The 22,998-nt window shown below is 38.3% G+C and overlaps 1 protein-coding gene across 2 annotated transcripts in view; it reads right to left on the bottom strand.

The window, feature by feature from the left end:
- The window catches only part of GRM8 (glutamate metabotropic receptor 8), a 1,025,823-nt gene that overhangs the window by 615,805 nt on the left and 387,020 nt on the right, over window positions 1-22,998 (bottom strand). The gene's annotated exons all lie outside the window — the stretch shown is intronic.

The raw sequence follows: 22,998 nt of genomic DNA, 5'->3' as shown, positions 1-22,998 counted from the left end.
AACATTGGGGATCATTGAGTGCTTAATGTCTTTTCCAAAGTTTCTTTTCCCCCCTCTCCCTAACTCAGAGAACTATTATTTAACAAATCACAGGAATTTATAGCAAATTTTCAAATTGCGTCTTTGAGCATTGAGAGTCAGGTCAATAACCCTTCTCATTTGGAAATGTATTAGATGAAATGCAACCTTCTTTTTTCATCACAGAAACATATTAGTGAGACAAGTTTTTAGGATTTCTAACAATAGTTTTCAAAATAATTACATCTCTAAAAAAATAGTATATTATGCTGATAAATACTTGACACATTTTAAGTGTTAAAATATCAAATTCAGGCTGATAGCTAACTGAATAGTTAGAGTAAAATAAAATGACAAACTCATATTGTACCAAAAGTTTCATGGGCACTTATTTCCACAAAACAGGGGGTGCTTTAAAGAATATTATTAATTGTAATAGAAGGAAATCAGATCTCCAAGAGAAGTTTGTGTTATTGCTTTATTGATGCAATGTAGATTTAAAAAAAAAACATAGTATGTGATATTTGAATAATGATGGAAGCCACTGGAAATGTATTACATAGTGTCTCCCAAAAGTCTTATTGCAATTTTAAGTTTTAATAGCTGAAATAGCTATTTTTTTATAGCTTAAAACTGCACTAAGATGTTTGAGACATCTCTCAAGTAACTTAACATACCTAAGTTTTTTTTTTACCTGTGTGTTGGTAATGTTTGACTTCTTTGAACTTTAGTTTACTTCTCTCTGTCAAATCAGAATGATCATAGCTGTAATATCTCTAACTCTTGGGTTTGTTTGGAGTTTCAAAGGACAGAAGGAATGTAAAGTATTTTGCATCTTAAAGCATCATACAAACGTCTACTATTTTGAATAGAGCAGAGAAGATAAGGTTTGTAGTCAAATATTGTAATGCAGAGTACAAGATCAGGGTGAAGCTGTGCACTAGGCCTAGAGTCAGGAAGGGCTGAACTTGACTACAAGCTGTGTGAGCCTGAGTAACTCTACCTCTGTTTCCTCATGGGTAAAATGGGGATAATAATAGCATGTTTCTCACAGGATTTTTGGAAGGATCAAATCACAAGAGATTCAAATGATTTGTCAACCTTAAATAAACCATTACATGTGTGACCTACATTGGTGAAGGAAGGCCCCACAGTGACAGTTTTCTATATGAAGGAAATAACCAGTCCAGACTAGAATCACCATTCCTATCGTTATCCCAGGAAGTTCAATCATGACAACGTAATGCCCATTACATCCCTACTTTATAAAGATCATGCCCCAGATATCATTAGGAATCAAAACAAAATTTGTTTATGATTATGGGCAAGTCATTACATACCTCCAGCCCTCTGTTTCCACATCTCTAAAATGCTGGGATGAGAAGAGATGGTGCCTAAGGTCCTTGATAGCACTACCCTTCTGGGATTCCATGAAAGTTCATAGGAAACTTAGAGATCGTCTGCTAGAAACCTTTCTTTCTTGGTAAGACCCAGTAGATATTGATAGTGAAGGCAGGGTTCAAACCAGATCTCCTGGCTTCAAGTTCAGCCTTGAACAAAAAACTCCATTTCCCAACTTTGGGAATTTTCTCTGGCTGATTGTCCCCCATGCCTGGAATGCCCTCCCTCTTCATCTCTGCTTCCTTGGTTCCCTGGTTTCCTTCAAGTTCCGGCTAAAATTCTACCTTCTACAAGAAGACTTTATTGATCCCCTTTCATTCTAGTGCCTTCCCTCTGTTGATTGTTTCCAATGTACTCTGTATGTCTTTTTTCAGGATAATTATTTGGATGTTATCCTGCTCCATTAGACTGTGAGCTCCTTGAAAACAGGGTTAGAAGTCTTTTGTCCTTATATTCCCAGCACTCAGCATGGTGCCTGGTACATAGTAGGTGCATGTTTAGTGCACACGGTAGACAATGTTCATCGACTATTTCCACCATTTGTACACTGCCCTTCAATATAGCCTGCCTTGTACTTTACTTTGAATGAATTAAATAAATCTACTCTGGGAAATGGAACTTCATGTAAAATACAAATAAATCATGCCAGGATACATGAGGGAAGAGAAGGAGCAGAAGGTGAATTTAAAGCCTTAAAGAAAAAGACTAGAGGAAACAAGAAACAAAAGTTAGAGTAATGAATCCTGCATTAATTATTAAAAATTCACATTTATAGAGCATTTTAAGGTATCTGAAGCTCTCTTTTCTCAACAGCCTCAAGGTTGTTGTAAGGATCAGATGAGATAACAGATTTAAAGCACTTTTCAAATTTTAATGTGCTGTATTTTTATAGGTAGTTATTATTATTGTTAGATCATTATTAGCCAGTAAATGTTGAAATAAGGACTTTAACACTGGCCTTCTTGAATGGAAGCTGAGTACTTTTTCACTAGCCTCATATTGCCCCCTTTTTATCACTGTACGCCACTCATCACACTCTACTGAGCCCTCTTTAATGCTATCTTTTAAAAAAAGTTCTTTTGATTTTATCCAAATTTTCTACATTTACTTATCACTTTTCTACATGTAAGAAATCCATCCTCGTGGTAAAGAACAACCAAGGCAGGGGGAGGGGGAACCGTTCAGCAAAAGAGCCACAGATAACGTACAGGAGCTTAGAGTATAATTTATCAACAGTCCTTCCCCATACCATCTGCTAGTCCCTCTCCAGGAAATGAAAATGGGAAAAAATGACAGGTTACACTTAAGACTAGTGCGGGAGAGAATGAATGTCATCGTATTCTGGCTCATGTTTTGGTGGCTTTATTTTTAGTTACTCACATCTCTCTCAATGCAAAATGCCCCAAAACAGTCTATCCATCTTCCTCTTTCTGCCTCATATTCTTCTTCTCTTTCTTCCCTTCTTTTTTTCCTTTCTAGGTATTACCTTCCTCTCCCTGGAAACCCAAGGGTAATAGGTAGAGGATGGGAGAAAGAGAGGAGGATTCAATTAACCTAGGGCAATGGAAAGAGTGCTAGATGGAGATTCAAAGGATATAGGTTCAACTAACTCATCATTCAACAAACATCTATTAAGCACTTTCTGTGTGCCAAGAACTACTTTTTAACTGGGGATATAAAAAGAGACAAATACACAGTCCTTACTCTCAAGGAGCTCACATTCTAATTAGAGAGACAACATGCAAACAACTACATAGAAGAGCTACACGATGTAAATGAGAGGTAACCTCAGAGGGAAGGCACTCTGAGAAAGGCATTCCAGGGATGGTTTCTTGTAAAAGGTGGGATTTTGGCCAATTCTTGAAGGAAGCCAGGAGGCAGGAATGAGGGGGATGTAGAATAGTTCATGAGAAGGCATGAAACCAGGAGATGGAGTGTTCTCTGTCCTGGATCCTCATATTTTCTCCCTTTATACCATTATACTTGGTGATTTCATCACCTCCATTGGTCTATGTAGATGATTCCCAAGTAAACTTGTTTGGCCTTAATTTCACCCATGACCTCAGACTTACATCTCTAACTGTCTTTTAGGCATCTTTTACTGTATGTCCCAAAGGCATTTCAAACATACATCCAAAACTGAACTCATTATCTCCCCCCCCATATCTTTCCTTCTTAACCTCCTTATTACTGTTAAGAGTATTACCATTTTCCCAGATAACCAGGCTCCCAACCTCAGTTTCCCCCTTGGCTGCTCATTCTCTCTTACTTTTCCTATCCAATCAGCAATCAAGTCCTATCATTTCCATCTTTGTAACATCTCACATATATGCCCCCTTCTCTCTGCTGACATGGCTGCTACCCTAGTATATGCCTTTATCGTCTAACTCTTGGACTATTGTAATAGTCTGCTGGTTGATCTTCCAGCCACAAGTCTCTCCCCATTCTAATCCATCCTCATTGGAGCTATCAAATTGTTCTTAAAATACAGGTCTGACCCTGTCCACTCCCATCAACAAACTCAAATGGCTTTCTACCTCCCAGTTCAAATATAATATCTTCTGTATGGCATTCAAAGAAGCAAATATGTGGCTTGGTGGATAGACTACTGGACTTGCAGTCAGGAAGACCTGAGTTTAAATTCAGCCTCAGAAACTTCCTAGCTGTGTGACCTTGGGCAGTTCAGTTAATCTGTTTGCCACTGGAGAAAGAATGGCAAACCATGCCATTATCTTTACCAAGAAAACACTGTGGGGTCACAAACAATCAGACACAACCAAAACAACTAAACAACAAACACGGCTTTCAAAGCCTTTCATAACCTGGCCTCTTTCTACCTTCCAAGTCTTCTTATACCTTATTCCCATCTATATACTCTGCAAACAAGCAAGATTGGCTGTCTTGCTATTCCTTGCATGAGACAATAGATCTCCTGTCTCAGCATTTTCATTAGCTGTCCCCCATGCCTAGAATGTTCTTCCTCCCCATGTATGCCTCCTAGCTTCCTTCAAGTCTCAGCAAAAGCCCCACCTACTGCAAGAAGTTTTTTTTTTCCCAGTCCTCCTTAATCATGTCTGCCCCCAGATAGATAGATAGATAAACAGATGGTTAGATTGACAGGCAGGCAGATAGATAAATGTTACATACATATGCATATCTGTGTAAGGTATATGTGTGTGTGTGTGTGTGTGTGTATACATGCATATCTTTTTTGTATTTGTTTTTTTATTTTTTGTCTTTTTACCCCCAACATTTAGAACATCACCTGGCAATTATTAGGCACTTAATAAATGCTAGTTGACTGCCTGACTAGGGAAGATAAAGAAAGCCAGTATCACTGAACCACAGAGTACATGGAAGGGAGAAAAGTATAAAAATCCTGGAAAAGTAGGAAAAGACCACATTTTAAAGAGCTTTAAAAACAAAAAAAGGTTTCATATTTGATCCTAGAGATAATGGGGAGCAACTGGAGTTTACTGAAGAGCAGTTTGACTTGGTTGTCAGAACTGAGCTTTAGGAAAAACCACTCTGGCAGTTTAGTGGAGGATATACTAGAGTGTGGAAATCCTTGAGGCAGGGAGACCAAACAGAATATAACCAGGATATGTACCAGGGTAGTGGCAGTGTGAATAGAGAGAAGGGGACATAAATAAGAAATGTTATGAAGGTAGACTTGATGAAATTTGGCAACATAATGAATAGGTGGCATGAGCTTGAATGAGGCTAAGGATGACACCAAGGTTAAGAGCCCAGATAATTGGGAGGATGGCGGTTTCCTAGAAATAATAAGGAAGTTTGAGAGAAAGCGGGGCGGGGGGGGGGGGGGAGGAAGTTCAGAAAAGATAATGAGTTCTGTCTCAAGCATGTTGAATTTGAGATGTCTACCAGACATCCAGTTTAAGATGTCCAATAGGCAGTCAGTGATGCAAGACTAGAGGTGAGGACAAAAATTAGGCCTTGATAAAGAATTCTGAGAATCATCTGCATAGAGATTAAAATTGAATCCATGGGAGTGGATGAGATCATCAAGTGAGATAATACAGAGGAAGAGAAATGAATGCCAAGAACATAGCCTTGGAAGATACCTATGGTTGGTGGATGTGACCTGGTAGAAGGTCCATCATAGAAGATATAAAAGCAATGTTTAGTCCAGTAAGAAGAGAATGAGGCAAGATCCACGACATGAAAACCTAAAGGACCAGAGAGTATCCAAGAGAAGAGTGTGATCAACAGTGTTGAAAAGCTACAGAGACGTCCAGGAGGAAGACTGAGTATAGGTTATTGAATCTGGAAATTAAGAAATCACTGATAACTTTGGAGAGAGCAGTTTCATTTTAATGAGGTCATTAGCCAGACTGTAGAGAGTTTAAAAGTGAATGAGAGGAGAGCAAATAGAGGTACAGATCATAGATGAATTTCCCAAGATGTTAACCAGAAAGGGTAAAAATCAAGTGAAGTTATTTTTAAGGATGAGGGAGCTATAGATGTGTTTATAGGAAACAGGGAAGCAGCCAATAGAGATTAGTGAGATTACTAAGAGTTTGGGCATGATAAAAATGATAATCCTAGAAAAAAAAAGATGAAATGGGATGCCTCTAGAGGGATTTGCCTAGGCAATCAAAAGGACTACCTCTTCCTGCAAGATAAGGATGAAGTAAAAGATGAGGGCAGAGATATAAAGAGGAAGGAAGAAAAGAGAGCTCTGAACTAGTAGACTGTCCCTGACCTCAAGTAGCTTAAATTGTAATGGATAAAAAAAATTGAAAAGGGAGTTGGGAAGAAGGTTCCTAGGCAGGGTACATTAGTCTAGATTATCAAGAGCCAGAAAAGGAATGAAGGAGTGAGCTTAATATTTGTGGTTCTGATAGGAACTCACCAATTAGAAGAGGAGGCCCCAGTAGTGGAGAAACGTCCCATGGTGAGGTCATAAGGGCCTAAATAAAATTGTGTTGGACCCAGTTAACATTGATTTTCTTCCACTCTACTCAGCAGTACATGAAAAGGAGTGAAGGCAGTGAATGATGGAAGCAAATCTAAGGCTAGAGCTTAGCAAAGTATGATTGACAATACCATAAAGGACTTAAGGGTAGATGATGGAGATAGGGAAGAAGATATCATGAGTACAATGTTGAAGACCTGAGAAAAAAATGAGGGACAGAGGGATTAAGGTCACAATGAGAACTAAGAACAGAGTTAAGGGTTGAAAGGCAGTAGGAGAGGTGGAATGACAACAGATTGTGATCAGGTAAGGAAATTTCATGAATGTGGAAGTGGAACACCTGTAGGTGATGGCAAGATCAAGTGTATGACCATCTGTGTGTGTTGCTGAGGTGAAGCGGGGGAAGCAGGTCATAAGAAATGAGTTAGTTGAGGAATTGGGAGATTAGGGTGTTTGGGGTAATATCAATATGCACACTGAAGTCCCCCAGCATGAAGGCAGGGGTTGGGATCAAAGGTTAAGTTTTAGTTCTACCACTGTGTAACCTTGGCCAAATCATTTAAAGTCTCTGGCCCTCAATCTCATCACCAAAAAAGTGAAAAATTTGAATTAGACAACCACTAAGAGACCTCTCAGCTCTAAATCTATCATCCCATTACACCTCTTTCATATGAAAAGCACCACAGCATGGTAGGCTTGAGGAGGGAATTGCTGGGATTCTTTTCTTTCCCCTCCACATCAAGCCTAACAGTACAGCCACAGCAAAATACACAGTTTTCTGACCCCAAATGAACACCTGGGCATCTGAGACCCCAAGAAAAGTGAGAATAGAGTGAAGAGCAGCAGGGGAACATCATCCTGACCTTGATTCCATCAATTGCATAGATGCATCAACTCTACCTAGCTTGGCATAGTGGGGGTTTTTTTGTTAATGCATTTTCAAAAAAATCTAATGACAGATACATTTATTTGTTCAAGGGCAAAAAAAGTCATGCCTGCTTCCTCTTGTAAGTACAAAATGCAGGGAAAATGAGTATTGACTAAACAGTAAATAATAAAAACAATATGGTATCCCATGTTGTCAGTGTTTAAAAGCAAAAACTTTCCCTCATACCCACCCCACCCTCATTCAAGCAAAAAGAAAACCTCTATCAATAAATTGCCTTCAGGGTGAACTCTGGAATTTGTAAGTTCTGTTGCAATGAAGTTTTGAAAAATATGTCATTGTAACAAAATAAACATGACCTTATCTGAGTACAACATGTCACCAAATTTGATGACAAATAACATGATGTTGTGGTTATTGGTAATGAAAAGCAGCTTTTCTTTAATACTAAGGCATAATTGAGAATCAAGAAATATCTTTTGAAAGGCTCAGCTTTTTTCTAGGGTTGCCAGGATAAGTTAAGAATGTGAAAAATCGAGAATAAGAAAGAGGAAGGGGAGGGGGAAGAAACAGCCAAGGTGACCAGTTCCTAGACCTAGAAGGGACCTTGGAAATTATCTAATATATCTATATATCGAATACATCAGATCATAGATTCAGAGCTGAAAAGGACTTCAGAAGCCATTGAGTCCAAGTCCTCATTTTTACAGATGAAGAAACAGTAACAAAGAGGTTAAGTGATTTGCTCAGGGTTACACAGCTAATGTAAGAGCAGCTGGGTGGTGCAGTGGATAGAATGCCCAGCCTGGAGTCAGGAATACCTGAATTCAAATTCCGAACCTCAGACATTTACTAGCTGTGTGATCCTGGGCAAGCAACTTAACCCTGTTTGCCTCAGTTTCCTCATCTGTAAGAGAGCTGGTGGAGGAAATGGCAAACCACCCTAGTATCTTTGCCAAGAAAGCTCCAAATGGGGTCACAAAGATGTGGACACAACTGAAAAGACTGAACAGCACAGAGCTAGTGAGTGTCTGAGGCAGAATTTGAGCAAGGGCATTTGTGACACTAAATCCAATTGTCTATCCATTACACATTTCTGCCCCCTCCTCCCTTTATTTTACAGGTAAGGACACACACACTGAGACCAAGGGAAGTTAAGTGACTTGTTCCAGAATTTGAATCCAGGCCCTCCAACTTTAAATCAAGATGCCCTATAATATCTCAAAACAGGAAGGATCATTCAATTGACTATCCCTCAGGCAGGACTATAGAGGTTAAAGATCTACTAGGTATATGTCCGATGGAAGAGGAGCCATTTTTAAACTATTACTCATAATTTAAAATTATGATAGCAAGAAGTACACCTGAAACATTGCATATATACTCACTCAAATGATGTTTTTCTTCATTTTATTGAAAAACCTTATTTTTTTCTTTTAAAAAATTCTTTGTTTCAAAAGATGTCTTTCTCTATAGAAGGATAGATATACTTGAAAATGAACATTTTAAATACCATTAAAATAAAAACAGTTGAGATTTAAAAAAAGATTTCTTTACTGTGCATAACGTCTATGCATATTTGTAAGCTTAAAATTCAGTGCTTCCACTAAAATGTCACCCTTTGACACCTGTCCACAAAATGATAAGGAGGTGACAAGTTCTCAAAAGCTATGCCAATGAAACAAAAGTTCTGTCAGGTCCCTCTAATGTCCAACAAGGCTGAGTAATTTTAGAGAGACTGCTGTTCACCAGAAATGTGTCCAGCTGAGTGTTTGGGAATATTCGTGAAACTCTACTAATGTATGGGTGCTGTAGCCTCATTAGGAAAAGGAACTTCAGATCATTTAAAGGTTTTCTTTTGTTTTATTTATTTTTTTCTTATTTAATATTTTTAGTTTTCAGCATTGATTTTCACGAGTTTGAATTACAAATTTTCTCCCCATTTCTACCCTCTCCCTACTCCAAGATAGCATATATTCTGATTGCCCCATTCCCCAGTCAGCTCTCCCTTCTATCACCCCACACTCCCCACTCCCTTTTCCCTTACTTTCTTGTAGGGCAACGTAAATTTCTATGCCCCATTGCTTGTATATCTTAATTCCAGTTGCATGCAAAAACAACCTTTTTTTGAACAGCTGCTTTTAAAACTTTGAGTTCCAAATTCTCTCCCCTCTTCCCTCCCTGCCCACCCTCCCTAAGAAGGCTCACAATTCAACACAAGCTACACGTGTATCATTATGTAAAACCCTTCCACAATACTCATGTGGTGAAAAACTAACTATATTTTGCTCCCTCCTATCCTGTCCCCCTTTATTCAATTTTCTCCCTTGACCCTGTCCCTTTTCAAAAGTGTTTGCTTTAGATTACCTGCTCCCCCATCTGCCCTCCCTTCTATTGTCCCCCCTTTTTAACCCCCTCCTCCTTCTTTCCTGTGGGGTAAGATACCCAATTGAGTGTGTATGGTATTCCCTCCTCAAGTCAGATCCAATGAAAGCAAGATTCACTCATTCCCCCTCACCTGCCCCTTCTTCCCTCCTAACAAGAACTGCTTTTATCTTGCCATTTTTATGAGATTATTTACCCCATTCTCTCTCTCCCTTTCTCCCTCTCTCAATATACTCCTCTCTCATCCCTTAATTTGATTTTATTTTTTTAGATATTATCCCTTCATATTCAACTCACCCTGTGCCCTCTGTCTATATATATATATATATATATATATATATACACATATATTTTTTTATTTATGGGTATGTGTGTATATTCCCTTCGACTACCCTAATACTGAAGTCTCATTAATTACACACATCATCTTTCCATATTGGAATGTAACAAAACAGTTCAACTTTAGTAAGTCCGTTGTGGTTTCTCTTTCTTGTTTACCTTTTCATGCTTCTCTTGATTGTTGTGTTTGAAAGTCAAATTTTCTATTCAGCTCTGGTCTTTTCACTGAGAAAGCTTGAAAGTCCTCTATTTTATTAAAAATCCATATTTTACCTTGGAGCATGATACTCAGCTTTGCTGGGTAGGTGATTCTTGGTTTTAATCCTAGCTCCACTGGCCTCCGGAATATGATATTCCAAGCCCTTGAATCCCTTAATGTTGAAGCTGCTAGATCTTATGTTATCCTGATTGTGCTTCCACAATACTCAAATTGTTTCTTTCTGGCTGCTTACAGTATTTTTTCCTTGATCTGGGAGCTCTGGAATTTGGTGACAATATTCCTAGGAGTTTTCTTTTTGGGATCTTTTTCTGGAGGCTATCAGTGGAATCTTTCAATTTCTATTTTACCCTCTGGCTCTAGAATATCATGGCAGTTCTCCTTGATAATTTCTTGAAAGAGGATATCTAGACTCTTTTTTTGATCATGGCTTTCAGGTAGTCCAATAATTTTTAAATTATCTCTCCTCGATCTATTTTCCAGGTCAGTGGTTTTTTCCAATGAGATATTTCACATTGTCTTCCACTTTTTTATTCATTTGTTTCTGTTTTATAATATCTTAATTTCTCATAAAGCCACTAGCTTCTACTTGCTCCAATCTAATTTTTAAAGTAGTATTTTCTTCAGTGGTCTTTTGGACCTCCTTTTCCATTTGGCTAATTCTGCCTTTCAAGGCATTCTTCTCCTCATTGGCTTTTTGGAGCTCTGTTGCCATGTAAGTTAGTCTATTTTTAAGGTGCTATTTCTTCAGTATTTTTTGTGTCTCCTTTAGCAAGTCATGGACTTGTTTTTCATGGTTTTCTCACATCACTCTCATTTCTCTTCCCAATTTTTCCTCTACTTCTCTTACTTGCTTTTCCAAATCCTTTTTGAGCTCTCCCATGGCCTGAGACCAATTCATATTTTTCTTGGAGGCTTTTGATGTAGGCTCTTTGACTTTGTGGACTTCTTCTGGCTGTATGTTTTGGTCTTTTTTTGTCACCAAAAAAAGATTCCAAAGTCTGAGTCTGAATCTGAGACCATTTTCGCTGCCTGTTTGAATTTGAATTTCATGTTCCCGGCCAAGTACTTGACCCTTGAGTTTTTTGTTGGGGTATGACTGCTTGTGGAGTAGAGTACGTTGTCCCAAGCTTGAGGGGCTGTGCTGTTGTTTTCAGAGCTTTTTTCTACACAGCAAGCTCCACCACACCAGCGCTCCTTCTCCCCCAAGAACCGCCAACCAGGATTGAGGCCCAAATCAGGCAGAGCAAAGCAGGCTCTGCACTCCCACTCTAATCTGCCACTTAATTTCTCCCACCAGGTAGGCCTGGGGCCAGAAGCAACTGCAGCTGTAGCTCTGGAAGCAGCCTCAGAGGTATACCACCTCCACCACCCCCAGGGCAGGGGCAGTAGCTGCCCTCAAACTCCTTTCACTCTGTCCCAGCAGCTTTTCCCACTAACCTGCTCTGTTGTTTTTGGTGTTTGGGGTTGAGAAGTCTGGTAACTGCCACAGCTCAATGATTCAGGCCCCTTTGGCCTGTTCTGCCTGGCTCCCAGTCTGGTTGGTCCTGGCATGGCCCACGCTGGGCTCTGTTCCACTCTGCTCCCAGCTCCATATGACAGACCCTTCCCAGCGACCATCCAGGCTGTCCTGGGCTGGAGCCCTGCTTCCCTTTGCTATTTAGTGGGTTCTGCAGCTCTAGAATTTATTCAGAGCCATTTTTATAGGTGTTTGGAGGGACCTGGGCTAGAGCTTAAGCAAGTCCTTGCTTTCCAGCTGCCATCTTAGCTCCACCCCCCCCATTCAAAGTTTAAAAGTAAAATATGTAAACTAGATTTTCAAGTCAGCAATTGGATTACCCTTGGACTGTAGAATGAAATGAAAGGATTGGTGCTCAGAAATTCTAGTCAAAGTAAGAAGAGAAAGGGGAAAAATAGCATTTGTGGGATACCATATTAGTCAAAGGCAGCAGAGCTGCCCTCCCCTCCTTTGTGCAAGGCATTTTGGGATGGTTGGAGTTTGCTTAAGCATTTCAGAGAACTGTCCTTACAGAATACTTCAGGTCCCAAAGGGACATGCAAGTAATAACTCTGGGTAATCTACTGTCACAATTGAAAAGAAACACAGACATTGAAGACCTGACCTCAAATCCCACATCTGATTGGGATAGTGTTGTGTTGATCTGCTTGGTACAATCCTGGAAATGTCAATTCACTCTCTATCCATTGCACTATCAGGATACCTCTTCCAACCATGCTTAAAAGTATACCAACATGTTCATCCAGAAGGTCATCCTTCACAGCCCACTTTACTGGCCTCCCCTCCTTTGTAGAAGACATTCTGTGATGGTTGGGGATTGCTTAAGCATTTCAGAGACTCAGAACAATATATCAGTGCCTGAAGAGACATGTAGCTTTGGATTACCCAGCATGTCACAGTTGTAATGACTTACACAGTGAAGAGTGAGGTCATGTTCCATTCCAGTGTAGTAAGTTCTGATATATTACAACTGAAATAGTATCCAGGTGTTTTATCTTTAAAAGGAAATTTCTAGAGAGCAGGGATTATATCTTCACTGGATTAAATAACCTTTACTTCATACACCTCATACAGAATTAAGTGCCACATAGAGAACATCAGATATTGATGGTGATAATGAGCATTATTATTGCAAAGCATTTACTAGGTGTCTAATTGCACGTGTAAGGTACAAGGAAGATTACTTTGAGCAGTGTTCTGATCTCCCAGAGCTTAAGATTTAAGGCAGGATGCTTAATTAAGAGAAATAAGAACCTTTTTATGGCCTCCTACAGGGATCGAATGTGCATTCCCGGTGAATATTTCACAAGAGATATTAGGAAATGAGACCCCTCTCTGGAATCTGTGGACCTGAAAGAGGTAAGTGAATGTGGATTAAGGAAAAGAAGAAAAAGAGGGAAGAAGAGGAGAAAAATGAGGAGAAATAAAGGGAAGAATGACAGAATCTCAGGGTCAGGAGGAATTCCTATGGTCATCCCATTAAACTCGAACTAAAACTCACTCTACAACACTTGGACAGATCTAGGGTGGGATAGACACTGCCTTTTGAGGCAATTGGCTTCATTTTTTGATAGCTCTATGTTTAATTTCATTATATTCATGAACATATTGCATTACATTAATATATTATTAATTACTATGTTATTGTAATATAATATTTCATTATATTGATCTTAAGCTTAGTTTTTGTTTTTGCAACTTTCACCTGTTTTTCCTAATTCTGTCCTCTTGGGTTAAGCAAAATAAACCCAATTTCTCATCTACATGATAATTTTGCTAGTACTTAAAGATAGCTATCATGTTACCCCTAAGTATTCTCACTTTTAAGCAAAAGATAGTCATAGAATCATAGATTTAGAACAATATGTCTGGCATATAATAGGCACTTAATAAATATTTATTGACTGATATTCTATCCTGCCATGCTACCATATCCAGTTCCTTCAACTTGTCCTTATATGGAATGATATGTGGGTCCCTCTCCATCACATCTACTCTCTTTTGGACATTCTCCAACTGAAAAAAGTCCTTCCTAAAGAGTAACAACAAACAATGAAAACAGAATTGGAGATGTGACCCAAGATGGTATATAAGACCACCACTTCCCTAATCCTTGACACCATGCCATGCTTAATAAATCCTGAGATTACATTATCTTTTTGGCTGTCAAATCACTTTATTGACTCTTATTCTTCTCTTATTGAGAAGAAAGAACAGGACTCTAACTGAGGAAAAGGAAAGACACAGTTCTACCAACTCTAGACCAGGTGTAAAAGAAAATGCAAGGATTTATAAGGAAGGGAAACCACTTCATTTGGTTTTTCTTTTCTTTTAATTGTGAATAAGAAACTATCCAAATTAGCATTTGGTGGCTCATTTGGGGGGTCATAATATAGATTTCTTCTATTTTGACAACGGATGACAAATATTAATTGTATTTGTCATGGAATATTTAGTACAACGTCATGAGACATTAAGGAGTTCAAAAAGCATAGGTGGGTTCCTGTGAAAATGATGCTGAATGAATGTTTAGAAAGCAGAAAACAAGACTAGAATGGTTGTATATGTGTTCTATTATTAGATGAATTGCTCTCCTAAATTGGGAAGGACTAAAAGAATCAGGGTTGTGAACCATCGCTAGATGTCTCCTGTATAATCCTGAGGCTAAAATCAGAGATCAAAAGTACTATTTATTACCACATATCTATGCCAATTAGTAGTGAGAGAGAGGCCCAGAAGTCAAGAAAATTAAACCAGGTTGGAAAGTGAGACATCAAGACAAATTCTAAAATATAACACACAATACTAGTGTTATATTCATAGCATAGTCACATACTTGAAACCAGAAAAAACCTTAGATGTGGCCCAAGCCAATTTCCTAATTTTGTATGTAAGGAAATTGAAACCCAGAAAGTTTAAGTCACTTGTCCAAGGGTACAAAACTAGTTAAGGGGCAGATTTACGGTTGAAATCCAAACAGTTTGACTCCAAATCCAATGATTTTTCTACTTTATCATGATTCCAACTGCTGAAAGAGAAATAATACATGGGAATTTCAAAGGGAGCAATATAGGCTTGCTGCTAAGGACAGCTTCCTTACAATCCAAGCTACAATCCAAGTAGAACAAGATGTCTTGGGCCATGGTTGTTGCCCCTAAGTAGAAGTCATTAGGCAAAGCTAGATGATCACTTCTCTGGTGGAACATTGTAAGTATTCTTTCTCAGGTAAGGATTGGAGGAAAAGGTTACTTCTGACTTGGTGATTCTGTGTTACTCATTATCACTTAATCACTGTTTCCTCTGAGTTTGTTAATGTGCCAATGATCAGATGAGGAAATGGTGAGAAGTACAAGTCAGATGGGTACAATGTTTGCTGGTATGATCTTGTTTTAGAACCAGATCTTGGTTTAGAACCAGCTGATTTGCCTGGGATGGTGGTAATTGACATTAGATTTGGCACATGCTTTTGCTGTTAGGCCTCCAGCTGAGATAGTTTATACACACAGAACAGAAATATAAGGGGATAATGAGAAAGGCTTAAGGTTAAGAAAAAAGAAGTTACAACATCACTGTGAGCCCTGAGTCCAATCTTGTTGTCTTTAGGGATTCAAAAGGGAATCAGGAAAGGCTTTCTGAAGGAAATGGACCTCAAGGGAGCTTTCACAAAAGAGGAAGGTGTGGGCTTGTTTAATGGGCACCAGCAGCTAGTTTCACATGCATACAGTGTGAAGGAACAAGATGAAACAGAGGGGGGAAAGGAAGAGACCAAAGGAAAATGGATTTTCTAGAAATAAAAGGGATTAAGAGATGCATAAGAGGATTTTAGAGAAAATAGCATCATCAAATCATATTTATTATGTAGGTTCAAGAGAAAGGTTAAAGGAATTGTGGTTATTTAGCTTGAAGAAGAGAGGACACAGGGGCAACATAATTATTGCTTTCAAGTACTTGATGGGGAAGCTGACCAGATGTGCTCCGAGACTCCAAAAAGCTGAATAAGAGGAACCAGGATTAATTGCTATAAAAAAGAAGGAAGGAAGAATGGAGGGAAGGGAGGGAAGGAGGAAGAAAGGAAGGAAAAAAATAAACATTTATTAAGCACCTAATATGGGTTAGGCCCTGTGCTAAGCACTTTACAAATATTATCTCATTTAAAACTCAGAACAACCCTGGAAGGTAGATTGAGACAGACAGTTAAAGGATTTACCAAGAGTCAAAGAGCTATTAAGTGTCTGAAGTTAGATTTTGATCCAGTTCTTTCTAACTCTAGACCTAGCACTCTACTGTGCTACCTAGCTGCCTTCCCTATCAATTGCTTATAAGGGATATCACCTTGATTGTCAGGGAGTTAAATGTTTCCATGAGTTACTTAGAGCTCTTTCCACACTTGAAGATATTAAGAAAATATGGTAAAGGAATCAAAACACTGATAAAGAGATTACAAGGGACCCTTTGCTGGCACACTGGTGCAAATGGAATTTATTGACAACTCTATATAGTCCATACACAGTTGTGGATTACAATTCCAGGGTATAGAGGAACACTTATGGTAGGTCACAAGGGAACAGGGGTGCTAGTCACAGTCCTAAGGCAAAGGAAAGCACTAGCCCTTATGGGTTTAGGAGAACAGGGGACTTGGTCATAGTTCCAGGGCCAAGAGGATCACTAGCATTGGCAGCTACAGAGAAACAGGGACCTTTCCTTGACAAAAACCAGAGCACAGACCAGGAGAATAGTGACCAAACATCTCTGCCTGGATCACACCACCTTGGAGGCATTGAAAACTTGTAGAACCCCAGAACGAGCTGTGAAAACAGCAGCACAAAACAAGCCTAGATCTTTCAATAGTGCCTCCCCACCCCCAGATGAACAGAACTCAACTTTCACATAAACTTCAAAGTAATGAAATAGGCTGGGGAAACGAGTAAACCACAAAAAAAGAACTTGCCCTTAAAAAGCTGGTGTGGTGGCAGGGAAGACCAAGACATAAGCTCAGGAAAAAAAACCATGAAGATTGCTATAAGCAAAGTCTTAAAGAAAAAAATATTAATTAGACTCAAGTCCAATAAGAATTCCTGGGAGAGTTAAAGAGATAAGAGTGATAGAGGAAAAACTGGGGGGAAATGGTAGTGATTATGAGAAGAGAATTAACAGCTTGGTAAGAAAAGGCACAAAAATTCACCAAGAAAAGAACTTCCTAAAGAGTAGAATAGGCCAAACGGAAAAGGAGGTAAAAAAAACCTCACTGAAGAAAATACTTCCTTAAAAATTAGAATTCAGCAAGTGGAAGCAAATGACTTTATAAGACATCAAGAAACAATAAAACAAAGTTAAAGAATGAAAAAAGAGAAGGAAATGTGAAATATCTCACTGGAAAAAATAACCACTGACTTGAAAAATAGAGGGGAGAGAGACAATTTAATAATTATTGGACCCGAAAGGTATTATCACAAAAGGTGCCTAGATATCATATTTTAGGAAATTGTCAGGGAAAACTGTGCCAATATCTTAGATTGAGAGGGTAAAATAAAAATTGAAAGAATCTACCAATCACCTCCTGAAAGGGATGCCAAATGAAAAGTTCCAAGACTATTATAGCCACATTCCAGAGCTCCTTGGTCAAGGAGAAAATATTATAAACAGCAGCAAAAAAGAAACAGTTCAAATACTGTAGAGCCACAGTCAGTATCACATAAGATTTAGCAGCTTCCATGTTAAAGGAGTGGAGGGCTTAGAATATGAAATTCCAGAAGGCAAAGGAGCTAGGATTACAACCAAAAATAACCCACCCAGCAAAAGAGTATAATCCTTTGTTGCAACTATTTGGCTAGCAGCTACTGTAAGGGTGTAAGGACCTGCCAACAACCAGTACACAGAAAGCTGCCAACACAGGTTCTTTTGATCTGCTTTACTAAGGAAAGCATTTTGAGGGATTAACAATCTTATTTTAATCCAACATACAAATATATCATTCACTTAGTTCAGGGGAAAAAGCTAGCACCCTGAACTTCAGAGCAAATACAAACAAATTACAAACATCAACAGACAGACCTTGTCTGATTCAAATCTCAATGCATAGTAACCAGAGTTTAACAAAGTCCCAACATCCAGGCTTATAAACTGGAGGGCTCTGAACAACAGCTGCCCAGAGTCTCCTCATCAACACACCTCCCAGAGTGAGAGCCCCTGCAAATAGCTCTGTTCTCTCTTTTTATACACTCTTTAGTCATCATCAAACATCATCCAAGCAACCAGAACTTAGGCTCCTACTATTGGCTTTGGTCTTAGCAACTCCCCTTAGGACCCTGAGGGCTTCAGGCCCACATAGGCTTAGCACCTAGTAGATAGGGGTTTGGGCCTGGGGCTTTGCACCTAAAAAGGCTCTAAGACACTTAATCTATCATTCTAAAGCAGTAAAAAAAAGTCCCAACTTAATTGATATTACATCCTTCTGGGCAAAAATGGATATTTAAAGAAATAGAGGTCTTTCAAGAATTCCTGATGAAAAGATCAGAGCTGAATAGAAAATTTAACATTCAAATAGAAAACTCAAGAGAAGCATAAAAAGGTAAACATGGAAGAGTAACCATAAAGGATGCAATAAAGTTAAATTGTTTACATTCCAATATGGAAGATGACAGAGGTAACTCCTAAGAACTTTATTAGGATAGTAGCAGGAGTCCACATAGACAGAGGGCATGAGTTTGAGTTGATAATGTTGGGATAATCACCAAAAAAAAGATGGGGTGAGAAAGAAGACTACACTGGGAAAGGGGGGAAAGGAGAGGTAGAATGGGGAATTTTTGGTCACATAAAATAGTCATCCAAGAAAGAGCTTTTATACTGTGGGGAAAAATTGGGGAGGGTGGCCAGCAGTGCTTGAACTTCACTCTTCTTGAAATTGGTTCAAAGAAGTAAGGATAGATAGAGAGATAAAAATAGATATGTATATATTGTTTGTGTGTGTCACACACACACACAAACACACACACACACACACACACACAGTCAGGTAGAGAAATCTATCTTACCCAATAGGGAAGTGAGAGTAAAAGGAAATGAGATATGGGCAGAGGGGTGGGAAAAGGGAGGGTAAATAAAGGAAGGCAGAAGTAAAACAGATTTTTGAGGACAGACCAGATTTAGAAAGAGCAAGAGAAGGATCAATAGAAGAAAATAGGATGGAGGGAAATACACAGTAATCATAACTGTAAATGTGAATGGGATGAGCTCACCAAGAAAATGGAAGCAATACAGAATGGTCTAGAAACCAGAATCAAATATATTTGTTGTTTACAAGAGACACACTTAAAAGAGAAAAACACACATAGAGTTAAAATAAAGGGCTGGAGCAGAATCGATTATGCTTAGCTGAAGTAAAAAAAAAAAGCAAGAGTACAGATAATCAGAGAAAGAGACAAGAAAACTACATTTTGCTAAGAGGTACTATAGACAATGAAGTAAGATCAAAAAATTTTACACTGTCTGATAAAGGCCTCATTTCTCAGATAGATAGAGAACTGAATCAAATTTATAAAAATAAGAGCTATTCCTCAATTACTAAATTGTCAATGATATGAGGAGGCAGTTTTTAGAAGAAGAAATCAAAGCTATCTATATTCATATAAAATGCTCTAAGTCAGAGCATTTTTGATCAGAGAAATACAAAGTAAAAAAAAACTCTCAGGTATCTTGTCACACCTATCAGAAATGACAAATGCTGAAGGGGATGAGGGAAAATAAATACACTGTTGGTAGAGTTGTCAATGGATCCAACCGTTCTGGAGAACAAATTGAAACAATGCCCAAAGGCCTATCAAACTCTGCATACCCTTTGACCCAGGAATATCACTACTAAGTCTGAACCCCAAAGAGATCCAAGATAAAGGAAAAGAACTTATAGGAACAAAAATATTTATAGCAGCTGTTTTCAGAGTGGCAAAGAATTGGAAAATGAGGAGATGTTCATGAATTGGAGAATAACTGAACAAATTGTAGGATATGATTGTGGTGGAGTACTATTGAGCTATTAGAAATGACAGGGGAGGGGGTCACGGAAAATATATGACCTATATGAAATTATGCAAAGTGAAGTGAGAACTGGGAAATTATCGCGCCCAGCGCCCTGACTCCAGAGCCAGTACTCTTTCCACTGTAGCCCACCTCCTATTTCTGTGGTACGCATTATGCTAGGCGCTTGAGATAAAAACTAAATTGAAACCATAGGACCTGGGCAGAGAAGAAGGAACAATGACAATGAAGACCCAGGACAGAGCCGTGAAGGATTCGCACAGTTAAGGAGTAGGAAATAAATGAAAATCTCCAGAGTTTCAGCTTGTTGTTTCAGGATGTTCAGTATAAAGCAAAAAGTATATTGAAAGATCATGCCATTTAAAGATCAACTGAAGGAAATAGGCATATTTATCCCAGAGGGGAGAAGGCTTAGGAATAATATAACTATTTTCAAGTACCTTAAGAATATGGAAGTCAGATTAGAAATACTTTGTTCAGTCCCAAAAGTCAGGACTAGGACCAATCAGTAGTAGTTGCAAAAAGGAAAATTTAGACTCAATATCAAGGGGAAGGGAGGAATCAACTTCTTAATAGAGCTATACAAAAATGGAATGCAATTAACAGGGTCTTGCAAACTGGAAGTCTTCCAGCCAAGGCAAGAGTGCTACTTATCATGGATGTTATAAAGAGGATTTTCAATTCAAATAAGAGGAACTAGGTTTGAATCCTAGTTTTGCCATTTTTTATTTATGGCCATTTTTATTTATTGTAATTTATTCATTTTTATAACATCAGGCAAATTACCCATTCTTCTGGGTGTCAGTTTCTCCATTTGTAAAATGGACAGGGTAGGGTAGATTAGATCACTGTTAAGGTCCCTTAATGTTCTGCTTCTATGTTTCTATGACCTCTCAAAGCCTTTACAAGTTTGAGGTTCTGTGATTTGGCAAGGGCCTCTGTATTCAAGAAAAGAAAAAAAAGATTATATCATTTGATGTTCTCTCTGATCTTGTCGGCTGGTAGGTATTCGGTTGTTGGGGTTTTTTTTAAAGTTTTATTGATTTATTTGTTTTGTTTTTCAATTATAAATATGTATAGATTACTCCCACTTCATGAAACTTTTCTTTTAAGGTAAATAAGGTAAAACTAATAACACAAGGACCTCATCTGAAGGTACATTCAACATTTCATATTCGTAGTTCTCCCACACCTCAGAAAAAAAAGAAAATAAAGATTTTTATAACAAATATATAGTCAAGCAAAACAAATCCCCTCAATGATTGTATTCAATAATACAATCACCCTAATTGCATTGCCTGTCTGCAATATTTAATGATAAGGAATTGGCTTAGGGAACTTCCAGAGGAAGAAATTCCCTCTACTACTATAAAAGCATCTCCTTTTCACCTTATAGTCTCCAAGAGTTGCCTAGACTCAGCAGTACTTCTTAAACTGTGGGTCACGACCCCTTATGGGGCCATGAAAAATTTGGCAACAGTAAAAGGTTTCTGAATGTGCAATGACCAAACTTGATTAAAAATCCAGTATGTATTGGATCCAAGGTGTTTCTGGCAGTGTTTGCCCATGTTACATCACACAACTTCACTATAGCCTTGGTTCTGAACACAAAGCAGGTGCACTTTGCACTGTGCATGCTCTCAGGCAACACAATGCCCATGAATGCTGCCAAAACACGAAAAGGGGTCATGAGTGGAAAAAGTGAAAGGCTGAGTGATTCACCCAGGGTCATACACCCAGGATGTGCCAGTGATAGGGACTGAACCCATATCTTCCTACCACAATGGTTATCTCTCTATCCATTAAACCAGAGGATGCCATGAGTAGATTTCAGGGGGTCCACGAACTTGGATGGGTAAAAAATTCTATCTTTATTTTCATTAACCTCTAACTGAAATCTCACATTTCCTTCAATTATTTAAAAATATGATTTCAAAAAGAGGTCCATAAGTTTCACCAAAATGCCAAAGAGGTTTTTGACATAGAAAAGGTTAAGATCCTCTTCACTATGCCATGATTCAGAGTTATTAAACTTATGATAAATATGTATTTATATTAAAAATTTAAATTATAACAAAAATGCTAAATATATTATACATGTGCATATAGGTGGGGAGAGAGGGAGAGAGAGAGAGAGAGAGAGAGAGAGAGCGCCTACACATTCTAGCAATTGAACTTTTTTCCCTTCCCAGTACAAATTTAGTGGTGTGATTGAATGTGTAGAATAGAGCCCTTGAGGCTGTGGAGTTGCTATGAAAAATGATAATCTCTGGAGGCTTTATGAACTAATCCTTACCTGGGGCATGCTGTTGCATGTCAAGTGTGAATTATACTTTACAAAATTATATTGAAAATAATGTGAAAAATGTCATGCCTGCTGCTTGTAACTAAGTTAACAAACAATGGATTAATGGCATTTTGAGTCAGCACTGGGGGAACTAAAGAATCAAAATCCCAGATTTCTATTTATAGAGAGTTCATAAGATATTGGCTTTATAAATAGATGGAGCCATCCATTATACTGTTCAAATGTGGAAAACACTGGTAATTTTTACAGAGTATCATAAGACAGAATCTGCTCTAGGATACTTGAATGAATATAAATATTTCTTTGTAGTTCTAAATTGTCAAGTTTGAATGGATCAGAATAGTGAGGGAGTTAAGGCATGGAATAGGGGAAAAAATCCTAACTTAAAAGTTACTAAGAAGTTCACTACTGACAATTTTATACAACATCTAAGCAAAATACCTAAATAAATGTTGTTTAATGACATCAGCTTATATTGCAATATATGGTTTCCTGATGTGTATAATAAATTATAAATACTTAAATAATTCATCATGGTTGGTTTGAAAACATCAAATAGCACTTAGCACTCAACTCCCAGAAAACGAATGCTATTGACCTTTTGACAACAAAATCCAAGGCTTTATTTCTAAGTTCACCCCGCTAAGTCTTCTTGCAATACTGACTGCTTTTAAAATTCCTCCTATAACCTTGAGTTCTGATACAGAAACAAATCTGCTTTTAACACAAATATGTTTTTAACACATCCAATAGAATAACAAATACAAATATGGGCATGACACTCCCTTGTGTCCCAGAAACTTGTGTTTGGACAGAATTGTAGAGCTTACTAATTCCCCTCCTAGTCTTAGAATCTCTTCCACAGTGTCCCTGGCAAATGGTCTTCCTGGTTTCCTTTCTCTAAAATCATTCTTACTTTATCTTCACAAAAAGACATTATACTTCCCAAATAGGC

The sequence above is a fragment of the Trichosurus vulpecula genome, chromosome 5, assembly GCF_011100635.1.
Source record: "Trichosurus vulpecula isolate mTriVul1 chromosome 5, mTriVul1.pri, whole genome shotgun sequence".
In the NCBI taxonomy this organism is placed as follows: domain Eukaryota; kingdom Metazoa; phylum Chordata; class Mammalia; order Diprotodontia; family Phalangeridae; genus Trichosurus; species Trichosurus vulpecula.
This window is presented reverse-complemented; position numbering and strand designations above follow the sequence as displayed.